General features: G+C 43.8%; 1 protein-coding gene across 16 annotated transcripts in view; it reads left to right on the forward strand.

The window, feature by feature from the left end:
• Positions 1 to 15,362, forward strand: part of Celf2 (CUGBP, Elav-like family member 2) — an 825,373-nt gene that overhangs the window by 275,438 nt on the left and 534,573 nt on the right. The gene's annotated exons all lie outside the window — the stretch shown is intronic.

Genomic DNA, 15,362 nt, shown 5'->3' on the forward strand with positions numbered 1-15,362 from the left:
ATGAAGAGGGAGGAGAACTATTTAAACATGCAAATGAGGAGGAGCCGGTGTCTTGGAATATGTACTGGTGGCAGGTAAGGCGGGCCAGCATATCACCTGAAGTGTGGAGGATCGCGATTTTGTGTTAATTACTCTCCATGGTGACTAGGCCAGCTCTGGACTATTTAATTCAGGGATTTGAGAGTGCTAATGGATCTCCGGCATTGTAGACGGAGTGAATCAGTGCTTCCTGCTGGTTTGCTGTCTGAAAGAGTTAGAAATGGGAACCCACAGACTGCCCGCACCCACTGCTTTCACTGTTCATTCAGCCATTTGTTTCTATTAGGACCAAAGCAACTGGGGTCACATAGAAATCCAGACAGGGAAGTGGATGTCAGTAGGACACTTTGGAGAGATTAGCATGTTTTGCTGGGAGAGACGGTTTATAGCCTGCTTTATTGTATGGCGTGGTCAATAAAATTCTGACAGCTTGTGTTTGAAAAGGAGACCCTGCATCCCTTCAAAACGCCCAGATCAAAGCTGCTTTGAGCATTACTGGTTTTTGTTTTGGGTTTCTAAAAAGCATATTTTCCACCAAATTTCCATTTGGCAATTCAGGTGCCTCTGCTCTTGGCAACTGTCACGTATCTGTCCAGCCAGGGTTTGCACGTGCTCACGAGGTCTAAACAAACACACTTATGACTGGATGCTTCAGAGTTCAGCACAGTGACTCATAAAAACCTAACCCAACAATAGAATGGCTGGCTCCCTCCACTGCAGGAGAGGCCCTCTGAGAAGGGACAGGGGTCCTCCAGAAGAAGCCCTAGGATCAGTGCTCTAAAGAAAAAAAGCAGTGATGTGCTTGGCAGGAAAAGCGTCCATAGGAGGGTCACGCTTTGACCCTGCCGCATCTCACAAGCTTACTTTCACCCTCCTTGGGTCGTCTTGCTAACAGTCTATGAATCACTGCACCAGCACGCTACCTTTAAGACGGGAAATAACACAACCAGGACAAAAATAGTCTCCTCCTCTGTGTTCCAGACGGCATTTATACCACCCCCCCCACCCTTCTGCCACCTTCCAAGTGTCAGCCAGTGTGTCTTCAAGATGAGCTAAACCTCTCTGTTTCACGTCTTTGCATTTTTATGTGAATTTTGCTTTGGCTAGGCTCCCCGGAAAGCAGTGCCTGAGGCAAAAGCTTATGTGTAGTATTTTTGTAGGAAGTACAATCTCGGGGGAAAAAAAAAAGTAGGATTAAGGGGCAAAAATTATAAAAAGAGTGCAAGGTACTAAAAGGGTGAATTACTGCTGCCAAGCTGGCCACCCTTTGGGACCCATGTCTGGTATTGCCACTTGCTGGATCTTGTGGGGCTGACGTCCAAAATGCCATCTGAACAGCTGTAACTTCAGACAGTGTCTCAGGGGGAGGAGAAAGAATGTAGCAGCCAGCTCCCATTACCTACTGGTCAAAGTTCACTTCGTGGAATGAGTGTCCTGAACGTCTGTGAGATCCACAGGCATTGCTATGAGCTGGTCTCAAACTATGACTTTTACTTGAGTTCTTAAAAAACTGGAAGCTTCAGGCTGTGAGGTGGGAGGTGCTTGGTACAATGACATATAAGGATGTAACTATAACTTTCTTAGGGAATGCCCGTGTTCCTGAATAAGGACAGGGAGAGATATTTATGATAAGCTTTGTGCACTTTAGCTGGGCAGATTCTCAACTGGTCCAACCTGACAACACTGTCGTGGCCTGTGTCCCGCCCACCATGTGGCCCCATTACCTGTTCATCTTAGTTTCAGCCTGGTACCTGCTTCTTCATCCCTGTCTATCTGGCAACTTCCTGTGTGTCAGTTCTCATCTGAGAACTTTCAGCCTGGGCAAGTCCCGCCTTAACTTTCTAGTCCAGCCAATAGCCGTTCAGCTCCTTTTTTGATCAATCAGAAGATGATGGTGAATAACTATGGTGTACAAAATACTAATGTAGGATATGCTTCATTAGAGATTATCCCTACGTCAGACGTGGTGGGTACTACTCTCCTGAAGTGATGTTAGCCTGATTCCATGTAGCTAGGCCAGAGCAAATGACCAGGGCCGGGAATTAGGGGGAAGGACCCAAAGATACACCTGCTACATTCTCCATGCCCCTCAAAATTGCACCAATGACCCTGTTACAATAAAGGTGATGCCCCAGGGGGGCCCTGAGAGAGACACCAACCAGGCCTTGTGGAGAAGGAAGCTAGCCTCAGTATCTTGAGCTAAAATGAAAAGGTTGATTAGATGAACTCCAATCCCTCCGATGCCATTGACTCTAGGAACACGGTTGTTATGAAGTCTCCACCATCTACTCTAAATTCCCTCAGGCTCTGCAAGCCCCGTGGATTTTCTGTCACTCAACGGCCATCCCACCTGTCCTAGGCCTTCATCCCTGAGGACCTAGTTGTCCTTTCCTATTCCCGTAGTCAAGGCAGGCAGTCTCTCACCAAGCATCCTCATCTGGCAGCATAGAAACACCAAGGAACACTCTAGTGACTTCTCTGAATGCTCTGCCTTCTTGGGACAAGGCTACCTGCTAATGTATTTTGTTCATATCTCCTGGATCTTAATAAGCATGATTCCCAACCTAGTGGCCTGAAATGTCCTCTCTGCTTCATTTTGCAGCAGCCCTCACAGACCCTCCTAGCAGCCAAGATCAAACAGGCTGAGGTAATTTATAACTGCTCTGTTGGTCTCTAGCACGCTCGCCTGAGAACCCACGGGCCCCAATGCAAAGGTCCCAGCCACCAGTCCCGGAAACTAGAATCTAAATTGGTAGAAACCAAGCTTGAAAGAAATAGAAGCACAAATTGCTTCATTGGGTTTCTAGGTCATAGTTGATGAGAGGTAGCCAATCCTCTTTCCCCTTGGTTCCCAAACTCCGGTCACCTAGCAAATACTACCCCTTACTCTAGTTTCTTTTCAGTTGCTGGGAAGGGAGGAGAAACACCCAAAGCAACTTAGAAGAAGAATGGATTTAAACCATCTTACAGGTTCAGGTCTATCACAGAAAGAAGTCAGGCCAGAAACTCAAGCATGAACTTGAAGCATGAAGACTAGAGAACCACTGCTTGCTGGTTCACAGGCTCATGATTGGCTAGCTCTCATATTTAGCTCAGGACCATTTGCTCAGGGAATTTTGCTTCCCATACTGGACCAGGCCCTCCCACATTAATTAATAATTAAGACAACCTGTCTGCCAGAGACATGCCTACAGGTCAATCTGATCTGGGTAATCCCTCAGTTGAGACTCCCCTTCTCAGATGACTCTAGGCTGTATCAAGTTGACAATTAAAGCTAACTAGGACATCTCCAAACTAGTGGTGTCCTAGTTGAGTCATTAATAGGCCACTTAATTGTTGTATAAGACTGACTGTTCTAGGTGACACGTCACATAGAATTATAAGAATTCTTCCACACACTGGCCATTATGCTTTCTTTGTTTCTGAGACAATCTTGGATGGTGTAGATAAGTAGAATGGATCTCTGAATGCAAGGAATTATACGTGGTAAAAATGTTGAATCCAAGAAGAACAGATTGCTGCTTCCATCAGATTTCAAGGCAACTGCTACAGCATACCACAGGTGCCTGACTGTTGTGTGTAAGGAATGGTCCCCTGCCATGGGGAGGTGGGGTACCTAGTAAGAATGGGAGCTGGATCAGCTATTGTGAGAACACATGTTATTGGGCTCAGGTTTGGTCTTCATCCCTGTTTCTATAGCTACTGTTTATGGGCCCACTACACTTGCACCAAGATTACTAAAGATGTCGACGATGGAAATGAGTTCCCTGCTTATGTTTGCCTTGATGAGTTTCTCTGAAGAGTGTTCTCTATGTTAGGCATGACCAAACAGCCTCTACATGCTTTGTGCCCACTCACCTATGCCCATCAACATACTACTTCTGTAGTCTTAGTTGTGGTTAATTTTCTAATCTTTCCCTTCTTGGGTTTTTGGTAGACCAACTAATGTATTCAATAGATATAAACTACACACGACCATATATTAATTGTAAGCGTAGTGTTACGATATTGGGCAAGAATGTAGAGATTAAAGCTGTGACTCTATTTAAATACACAGAGTGACATTGGATCATTCTAAATCTTGGCATTTCTCCCAAACTGGAAGAAGGGGTAAAGAATAGATAACTTTTGAGCCAGATCTCAAAGGGTAGGAGTTGATCAAAATAAGTTGATGGGGGTGGGTGGGTGTTGAGATGAATCAGTGGGTAACATTCTTACCAAGCAAGCCTGGTGACCTGAGTTTGATTCCCTCAGAATTCATGTGAAGATGGCAGGATAGAGACAGGTTTCCAAGATTGCCCTCTGGCTTTTACGTGAGTGCTATGGCACATGACTATACTCAAATACACACACATAGAAAGAAAGAAAGAAAGAAAGAAAGAAAGAAAGAAAGAAAGAAAGAAAGAAAGAAAGAAAGGAAAGATAAAAGGAAGGAAGGAAGGATAAAAGGAAGGAAGGAAGGAAGGAAAGAAAAGTCCTCCCCTATAGAGAAAAATCCCTATATCAAGGCCCAGGGCCGACACAGCTCATGAAGAGAACTGCAATCACTCCTGCTACTTATAGAACGTGTGCCACATAAAGACAAATAGCTAATAGATCATGTGGTACCTTTAATCATCATAAGGAATTTACTCCCAATTCAGTAGGTGACATCAATTCACTGCAGAATTTTAAATAAGATTATCACAGAATTCCACTCCAAGTTATATGTCCTAATTTATTTGTAGCAGTAGGGAGATTAACTGTAGTGTTAGGGAAACTGTCCAAGGAAAGGGTTATAACAATCTGAGCAAGCAACATGGCTATGGAGAGTGGTGACCAATGAATGAAGTGTCCCCAGAAGTTCATGTGACTAAAGCATGGTTCACAGCTAGTAGTGAGAAATGGGTGAAGACTGAAGGCTTTAACCCCACTGCATTGGTAAGTTCACAGCTGATTAACTTCATAGGAAGTGGGGCTCTGAGGGAAGACGTCATCCTGAGGAATAATATTCCTGAGGTCTTATCTTGCCCTTGTCCATCCTCTGTTTCATGCCTTCCATGAAGAGAGCAATTTAGCTCCTCCCTATATATCTGCTGTGATATTCTATCTAACCACACCCCCAAAAGAGCAGGGCCAACCCACCCAGCTGAAACGGCCTCCGTATTTGGGAACCAAAATGAGCAGGTTCCTCCTCTAAGTTGTGTCAACTGTAGTTGTGCACAAGACTGGTAAATGGGATTGGAGAGGAAGACATAATTTCGTGGCTGCTTCAGCAGGATTTTGTTGTCAGTTGTTGAGATTGGGGAGACAGAGGCATGCTGACTAACCTGATTGATCTAACATGATGGTGGGAGCAGGGTATAACACTTTGGTCTTATCAGGAAAGAAGATGCAACCAGGACCAGGTATATCAGCACTAAAGTCACATAGTGTTGGTCCTATGTCTCTTATGCATTTGAATCTTAAGCTAAGTGAATTAGACTAATTTGTAATAGTGATAAGATATTGATGGCTAAAAGAGTGTTTGATCTGTTATCCAGCTCAGGAAGCAGACAGATAATACAGACTTAAAACCGGAGTTCTTGCCTGGGGATGTAACAAAGTCACCCTATAGCTCTGTTTTAACACTTAAGTCCCCTGGCCACCCTGCCCTCCATAAGTCCTAATTCAGCAGCTCTGAGATAGTCAAGGTGTCCGAAATTTTTGCAAATATCTCCATTTAAAATGCAGGTTAAATGAATGGAGACAATGGAAAGAGAGATGAGTGTTTTAGCTGCTCAAGTCAATGGCCTTTTGGTGTGATTGACTTGGATTGATTGCCTCTTTGTAAAGCTTCCCTGTTCCCCACTTTCTCGTTGTGTTACCACCCTACCTGACTGAAAATAGATCCAGGGATCTTCGGGCTCCTTTTCCTCCGGAGAGCACAGAATACAAGATGTAAGCCATCCCATTGGAGACTTCTTCGGAGACTCAGAAATAGAAGTCGGAATCCCAGTGTACAGTGGTGTTGCCAACAGAGTGTAAATTTCAGGCACGGTGGCTGCGTTCCCAGGTCAGAGGCTTAAAGGAGTTTATGAAATGAAGGCAAATACAAGAAAACAAAAATAGCAGGAGCTCCTGATTTAGGTTCTTGAAATTCCTTGCAGTCCTGGGTACGGCCTAAGTACCCTTTCCAGAGTCAACAGTATTGATTTTACTCTCTTGCTCCTAACAATATCCAGAGAGGGGGAGGCAGGGGCAAAGGAAGAGACAGAAAAATAGAGGCACCCACAGAGATAGGATAAATAAAATAACAGATGATAGACGATTAGTAGACAGATAAGTAGATGATTAATGTAGATGACAGGTAAGATAGATCATAGGTAGATAACAACTAGATCATATTTTCCTCTCTCCTACCCAATTTTATATTCTTTTTATTCTCTTTCTCTTAAAAAAAAACCAGAAACTAAAATTAACAAGAACAAGAACCCCACCCCCAAAAAATATTTTTTTAAGTATCAGCTTTAAATACCCAAATATATATAGATACTTCTTTATGTAGTTAAAAGTACCTAGTTTACAGTCGGAACGCCATCTCTTAACTTTCTATCACTTAAATTTTGCACAGTGCGTCACATGTACTGCCCCTTGGTCCCAGCGTGAAGTTACAGACTGAGTCAGTGAGTTTGGGATGCACCCAGGTAAAGATGTGGGTACCACTGTCAATGCGACTGAGAGAAATCTGTCAAAAGCACCAAATTCACCATGGCTACTTATTTCTCCTGGAGGCAGAGAGCTGGAGGAGCTCTGGATTCCCCTTTAAATTGTTCCCATGAGATAATTAAACACAGTCCTTTATTTCCTAGAAAAGCTCCCATCTGGGTAAGAGATGCAAAAGATCAAGGCAACAGATGTGAAAATGTGTCAAGTCAAAAGAATATGAACGTATTAAAAGAAAGGAGATGAGAGAGGGGGGGAGGGAGTAAGGGAGGCGGAGAGACAGAGACAGACAGAGAGAGAGAGAGAGAGAGAGAGAGAGAGAGAGAGAGAAAGCGCGAGCAAGCGAGCGAGCAACCTGGGGAGTTTAAGCCAGGCAAATGCTGCTTTTAATTTCCATACAGTAGAAGAGAATTCAGCACCATGAACAACATTTCATTATAGCATACACCTTTAAAGGTTTATATAGCCACACTGGAATGGGAGACAACACAGGGTATTCAATATAGCCTGGCCCATGCTTGGACAATCTTTTCTCTGATAACAGCATGAGCCAGTTGTAAGGGAAATCCATCCATCCATCCATCCATCCATCCATCCATCCATCCATCCATCCATCTATTTATCTATCTATCTAATCTATCTTTCTAATCTATTTAGATCATAGATCTGTCTAGGTATATCTAGATCGTCTGTGGATCTAGATATAGATGGATAATAGATGGTAGATAGACAGAAACACAGATGATAAAGATATCAATACATGTACAGACCTATAGGTAGGTAGATAGACAGACAGATAGATGGCATCTCTTTAAGCATAAGTGTGGTGATGGCTTGTAGAAAACTGAGAAATCAGAAAAGAAAAGTAAGTCACCCCTTCCCCCCCCAACATGTACACACACACACACACACACACACACACACACACACACACTATTTTATATTCTACCTTCTTAAGACAGTTGTAGAGACTGAGTTATGGGTGTCTGTAGATAGTGCTCTGAGGACACTATCATTTGACCACTGATGCATAAATAGATAACAAAATAGTACCCGGATAAAGGTGTTGAGAGCTAAAATAGATACATTCCTCTGAAACCTTCAGCAGTAGTACTTTAACTGACAGCTGTCTGCCCCTCCCTCTGCCCCACCCCTTTCATTCTGTTTAATTTTATTATGAGATTACAAAGTCCTTGTGCATGGGTGCTTATTCTTCTGATGTAAAGCTTAGCATGTTCTGTCAGTAAAAGCCGACCAAGCTCCTGGGAAAATGCAGGTCTTGTGACTTGGCAAGGGTGCTAAAATTGAATTTGGTGAACATACCTCTGTTTGCTCTTTGGGTAGACTCTATATTAGCATTATATATTATAGTCTAAGTTGTAGACTATAGTCACATTAATATCATGTTTGTGGTGTGTTGGTGTTGTCTGGGAGGTGCTTCTGAAAACATCAGCAATACAGGATTGTGTCTTCTTCATACCTGGTCTTTCTTATAATTTTGGTAGCACTATTTTCCTATAGTGCTAGAGATAAAACTCAAGGCCTCGTGTTTGCTAGGCAAGTACCCCGTTGAGCACCAGGCCTCGCCCTGGTAACGGTTTTGAAGGATTTTCTTTAAGTGTTATTCCTGCCGTTCAATCACCCAGAAGGTATTTATTAAGCATTTACTTTGGACTCTTTTCAGTACTGAAACTACAGCTAAAGTCCCTGAATTCCAGGGCTCTACATTAGCTGAGAGAAAAAACACAAACATACAATAAATGCAGACAAATGAATGAATGCACAAGTGTATAGAGCAGGAAGGCACAATGATGAAGCTAAAATAGTAGTTGTATGACATGTGTTACATAATCGTTCACATGTAACTATTACATGTTCCGTGTCTGAGATTAAACTCACTCTCAAGTTTACAGTGTGACCATTTGAGATTAAAATGTCCTTCCAAGGGCCCCCGTGTGTAAACACCTGGACCCCAGATGTTGGCTCTGGGTAGAAGGTTATAGAGTCTTTAGGAGGTGGGACTTGGCAGGTGGCGGCCCTTCACTGAAGACAGGCCTTTGAAGCTATAGCCAGGCCTGCTCTGGTTTTTCTCTCTGCTTCCTGATTTGTAACAAGCTGTGCTACAACGTCCTGCCACTGCAGACAGGGATGTGCACCCAGCCACTGTGCCTTGTCCACCATGAGGGACTGTGTCCCCTCACCCTGTGAACCAAAGAAACCCTCCCTCCCTCCATGACTCTTATATTGTCACAGAATCAAGAAAAGTGGTGGATGTGGATGGTGACAGTGAGTCTGGGTGGTATCGTTTTTCTCCAGCTGTTCAGAGATGACCTATAAGGAGGAAGACTCAGGGAAGGGACTACTGCAAAGGCCCTGTCGTGGGAATGATGCTCAAATGTCTGTGAGATAAAAAGGAGATGCCTGTAGCTACAGAGATTACAGGGAGGAAGCAGGGAGCTATGGAGTCCCAGGCAGACAAGGAACAGGATGGGGAGCCTTCTAGGCCATGATGAACGTCATCCTAAAATCATGACTTTATTCTAAGAAGCACGTGGCAGCTGGAGGACCAAAGAGTAACTGTAAGAAAGAACAGCTCACAACTGAACGGATGGAGGCCCTCTGTGTCCCCTCAGCTCTGTGATCAACTGCCATCTGGCTCCCTCTGTCTCCGCTCTTCTGATAATAATCCAGCAAAGGTCACCATGTCCATGGCGAGCTTCGATCTTCCGTACCCTGTTTTATTAGCCCAGTTGCCTTCTCTTCTGCGGATAGGCTTTTTCCTCGAGGTCGGCGATACTGCCAGTTCATAGCTAACTCTTCGGTCTCCTTCACAGGCCTCTCTTTTGCTATGAGTGGATAGCGCTCAGCAATATAAAGCTTCCAGCCTTCACTTCTTTCTACTTTACACACAACGAGACCAGGCAAATTGCTTCTATGCTGTAGCACTTCCCTATGCAAATGATATGCTAATGACGCTCATCCTGCAGGTTCATCCCGGGTCTCCATCCTAAGCTCTGGGTCTGTGGATATGGCTGCCCCATCTGCCACCTTTACAAAGATATCTCTGGGTACTACAGATTCAACAACTGCCAGACTGAATTGGTAAGCATCGCTCCAAAGCAGCCCTCAGTCTGTGCTTCCTGACTTAAGAAGTGTACCGAATATAGTATGTGGATCAAGCTAGAAACCTAGATATCACACCTGACTCTCTCACTCACTCTGCATTAAATCAGTCACTCTGTTCAAGTTCTTTCTACTTCCCAAGCCCTTTTTGCCCAATTGCCTGTCCTCTCTTCTCGCCACAACTGCATAAAGATCTTCCCTCATTCGTTACAGGTGACAGGGGCACACTCTTTAACTGGTTTACCTACCCCAAAACCCTCTTCTCCGCTGTCCATAACTCATCTTACAACCAAGACAATTACTTCTATCATGCAAAACTGTGTTTTCTCCCTGCTTACAGCCATAAGTGATTAGTTATCTACGCCAGCCCTCAAAGTGCCAGACATGATCTTATAGTCCTCTATGATCTGGTTCCCCCTGCCTCTATTTTCAAACTGATTCTTATCCCTATCTGGCTGTAATCATTTATTCTACCCCTAAGGAACTGAAGAACTGTTTGATGTTCCTTGCCCAAACTATGTCTCCTTTTTCTCAGAGCTCTTCACTCATAAAGCATTGGGGACCTGTGCCATTTCTACTTGGCAAGCCCATGGCTTTGTTTTCTGTTTAAATCCTACAAAAACAAGACAAGAGCCTGCCTCCTGTGGCTTTTAAGAGAACCGGAGTTGGGCTCCCACCACCCAAGTCAGGCAGATCGTGACCTCCTATAACTCCCATCTCCAGACAGTTAAAGCCTTTTTCTCACCTCCACGCACAGAGGTACACATACATGTACATAATAAAATAAAATAAAATAAATCTTTTTTTAAAGAAGCTTGACTTCTGATAGCACCATTGGATTCAAAGTGGAAGAATTCCACTAATCACTCAGAAAGAGCCCAGAATGACAATGAAACTGTAGATGATGAATTCAGCTGGCCAGAGAGCAGGGGTATTAGTTCCTTTTTTCTTTGTCCTGGCAAAACACCTGGCAGGAAGCAATTTAGTGATAAAAGATATGTCATAGGTCAAGGGAATTCCGTTCATCCTGGCATGAAAAGTACAGGAGTGAGAGGCAGCTGGTCACTCTGTGCCCAGTCAGGAAGTAAAACAGGAAGTAAGGCCATTCATAAAACCTCACAGTGTGTCAGCCATAATGACTCAGCAACTCCAGCAAGGCCTCACCTCCTAAACATTTCCACAACCGGAAACCACGTGCTCAGAGACATGAGCCCGGGGGAGCATTTCATATTCAAAAACTAAGAGAGGGCGAGGAGTGTGAAGGATTGGGCCAATTCCACTCTCATAGTCTAAGGCAGGATGATTTGATGGGCAGATGCCATGATCCTATAGAGGGAGCCAATCACCCTAGATGAACCATGTAAGCAAGAGTATGAGGTAATTGGTGCTTGACCCTTTCTGTATCCAAGCCGAAACACAGATGAGCAGGTATTTCAAGCAATTGGGTCACCCACCTGCCCACAAACCTTAGTAAGTTGTGAGTTCCCAGAGCCCAGCCTAGGAAAGGGAATGAAATATGTGCTAACTTAGACTTGCTGGAAAATTCTGTGAGACTCCTTGGTGACCGGAGTGTAAAGTTAATGAAGTTAAAAGAAAAGGAGTTTTTCACCTGTGAGTTGTGAGCTGTGCTTCAGTCTGCCTTGTTTATACATCCCCACCCCCCCAAAGCATTCATTGTTTGTTCCCCTAATGAAATTATAACGGTTTATAATATTATATTGATAGCACAGGGCCAGTCACTGGGAAAGAGTGGAGCTAGTAAAACGGGTCAGTCAGTATAGTGCTCGCTGCACATGCCTGAAGATCTGAGCTAGTTCCCAGGACCTACATGTTAAAAAGGAAAACCGAAGATGGCACTGTTTTCCTATCTTCTCAGAACTGAGGACCTAGAGCTAGGAGGATCTGAAGTTACCTGGGCGGGCCTATCCAAATCAGTGAATTTCAGGCTCAGTGAGAGGCTGCCTTAGAAAATATAGTGGACAATGGAATAAGGAAGAAATGCAACATGAACCTCTGTGTGCACATACATGCACACACACACACACACACACACGCACGCACACACACACTCATGCACAGACATGCACTATGGACTTGTTACAATGCATCTGTAAAGAGCCCAGTAGGTAATGTGCATTTAACCCTGGCCCTTTTCGTTAACTGTTGTTCATGTGTGCACGTGTGTGTGTGTGTGTGTGTGTGTGTGTGTGTGTGTGTGTGTTTGCACGCGCATATGTATGTGTGTGTGTATACTCAACAGAACACATGTGGAGGTCAGAAAAAGGGGTTGCTGGGACTGAACCAAGCTCGACAAGCCTTTGTGGCAAGCACCCTTCCATGCCGAGCCACCATGACAGCCCATCATTCACACCGTGCTCGATCACCCGTCTCCAAGCCTTATGCTCACATAATGGTACACGGCTCCAAACTGCATTCACTTAGCGCTTGCCAATGTAGACTATATCAATGGCTTCAGGAATAGGCACAAAATCCAGAAGCCAGAAAATTCAAGCCACTTCTGCCCTACTTTCTCTGCCAAGGTCTTTTTCCACACAGTCAATTAAGCAACTGCAGCATATGGGTAGTGTTCAGACAGAGACAAAATGAGAGCGGTACACTTCACAGACGTGAAGCCAGGGCCTGACGCGTGGGGCCACCAACGTCTTTATTTTGGAACCACTTTCCTCACCTTCCCATAAACCTTCCTGGTTCTCCTTCTGTGCTTATTCCTTTACCTTCTCTTCCTGCTTCCTGCCCTGCGTCTTTTCCTTGATTTCTGTGGAGAAATACAAAGCCAAACCCTACAGGTAGCAGACTGAACCATCGTGAACGTACAGCCCAAAGATTCACAAATTCTGCTTCTCAGCATCCTCAGCTAGGATATTTCCCTCCTGACCTCGTCTCTCAAGGTTTGAGTTCAAATATTGTGGAACGAGATCTAGGTATTAGCATTTTTAAATTGTTTTCCTTAAAGAAAAAAACCCTAAGTTGCATTCATATTGAGAATCCCTGTCTTTTATAATCTCTACCTTAATTTGTTTATCTATAAAATGGGCTCATCAGCCTATTAATAAAACTTTTTGAGCTAAGGACCTCACTCAAACTGAGCATAAGCTCTACCTACAGCCTCAGCCCTATGCTCAGAAAAACTTCTAATGTTCTATGGCACGAAGGACCTTCCGGTGACCTGTACCACTGGAGGAAAATTTGTGAAAGGCTGAGAGTCAAAGTGAATGGGGCTGAGGTTGAAGGCAAGATGGAAAAGGGTGGAAATGAGTGGATTTAATAACTTTATCCACTTGAAGATTTGACACTGATGAGTTTTTTAGTTCTCTTTGATTTTGCTTTCATTCTTTATAACCAGAATAACCCATACTTCATTTGAGGGGGGAAAACCTTTTTATAATATATTTTGAATATCTCATAGGATTTAAGTTCTTAATTGTTTTGTTAGTTTGTTTGTTTGTTTGGTACGAAATCTAGAGTCAAAAGAACAGTAGAGGTTCCCAGACTCAGCCAGTCCTATGCATATGAGCGTCTGGAGTGAACAAGAGTAAATGGTCCCTACTGCCCGTCACTCTGGGCATCCTAAAGCAGAGGCGTTGCCAGGGTCACAGTAGAATGGAGAACTGTGGAGACCTTATCCCATCCTGATCTGAGACTATGGGATGTGGGAACATCAAGAAAACACTCCCAAACCAAGGAACTCATACAGCCATAACCTCTGGTATTTTCAGGCACTGGTAACACTGTTATCCTAAACCCTGCATAACAACATGACTCTAATTAGCTTATCCTATCAGTGGTATTAAGTTGGGTTATTATAGACTCCAATAACTGCTCCACTTGGGGGACCAGCGGGTTTCAGTAGGCAACATGTGTGTTGATAAAACATTCTCCTCTCCCAGAGTCACCCTAGAAATGCTAAAGAAGCAAATAACGCCATCAAAGAGGACATTCTGTGAAGCCAATCTTCGAGGCCTGCATTAGGATTCTCTAAAGAAACAAAAACAAATTTCTTCATGAGAAATCGGTGCATATGATCGTAGAAGCTGAGGCACCCCCAAGTCCCAAGTTATCTACAAGCCAAAGTTTCACAAAAGCTAATGGTAAAAGTGAGTCCAAATCAAGAGGCCCAAGGACCAAGAACAGCTAGCAGTATAGGAGATAAAGATGTTCCAGACAAATTATGCAGAGAATAGGGAGCAAAGGTTTTCTTCTACCTTTTTCTATCACCATGGGTGTCTGGGTCATCCATGAATTAATGGATACTTGCCTGGATCTGTAAGGACAGACTCCTGAGTTCATCACTCAAGAGAGTTCATCTCTGTTGGAAACACTCTCTCAGATTTGTCAACAAGCATGACAGAACCTGTACAACCTGTAACTAAATCAAGTTTACACAGAGTTAACCTTGAGAGGGTCTTCCTCACTCTTGCCAACGAACAGCACTCACAGAATATCCGCAGTGCTATCCTGTGTCTTCCCCTTCCCCTCAGGTTCACATCTTAAATACTTTATTCCCTGAAGTATGCCCTTGGGATTTTTTTTGCTTGTACAACCCATGATCTATGATTGAACTAGGAATTTGTTTGACAAAAGGACAGGCATGAGGTTAGATGACTGGAGTTGAAGTAGGAACGCTATCTGTTGTTGATTTCTTTAGCCTTGCTGTGATATGACAGACCTCACACTTGAAAGGTTTATCTGGGCTCACAGTTTCAACAGATTAGCATTAGCACTGGGAAGGCATGTTGGAGCAGCCGCATCTGCAGAAGCATGAATGTGAGGTGATAGCTGTTCCACACCAACAGAAAGGAAACAGGATTCAGACCAGAGCTTGAGATGGATATAACCCCGAAGGGCTTGCTGTCTACCTCACCATCGAAATGCTCCCCTAACCATGGATAATACCATAAGCTGGATGTTCTGCCATTGTATGTCTATTTGGTTTCCACATGCCCTCATCTCTATTACCAGACTTCATACTGGCAGGGTTGGCTCCATGAACATTTTCAACCAAAGCACTTGATCACACTGGAAACATTCCAATAGGAAGTTCTTAATTACACAGTCTTGAAGAGTTTCAAGTCGAATTCTACCACATTTGCACGGTGAAGCTTATAAAGGATTATTTTCGAATTTAAAACTCATGTTGTGTATTAGACTTAGGCTTGAGCTGTGGCCAATGCTTTCCCCTGTGATTAGTAGAGAAGACTACGTAGTGCAATGGTACCCAGCTCATCCTGCCCACAAACATCCCTTGGAAGTTTGAACAACACTGGTCCTGGATGGCCAGCCTCTGAAGTTCTAGTTCAGTTTTCTTTCTAGAGCATCTTGGACATTGGAGTTTCTAAGCCCTAGGAGATTAAATCAACGGTTTTAGCCTGATGGGTGTGGCATCGTTCACAGTGTACTATAACTGAAAGTAACTTGCATTTGTTAATTCTCTTATTGCTATGACCAAATACCTAATAAACAATAAATTAACAGGAGGAAAGGTTTGCATGGGCTCG

This window comes from Rattus norvegicus, chromosome 17, assembly GCF_036323735.1.
Source record: "Rattus norvegicus strain BN/NHsdMcwi chromosome 17, GRCr8, whole genome shotgun sequence".
In the NCBI taxonomy this organism is placed as follows: Eukaryota; Metazoa; Chordata; class Mammalia; order Rodentia; family Muridae; genus Rattus; species Rattus norvegicus.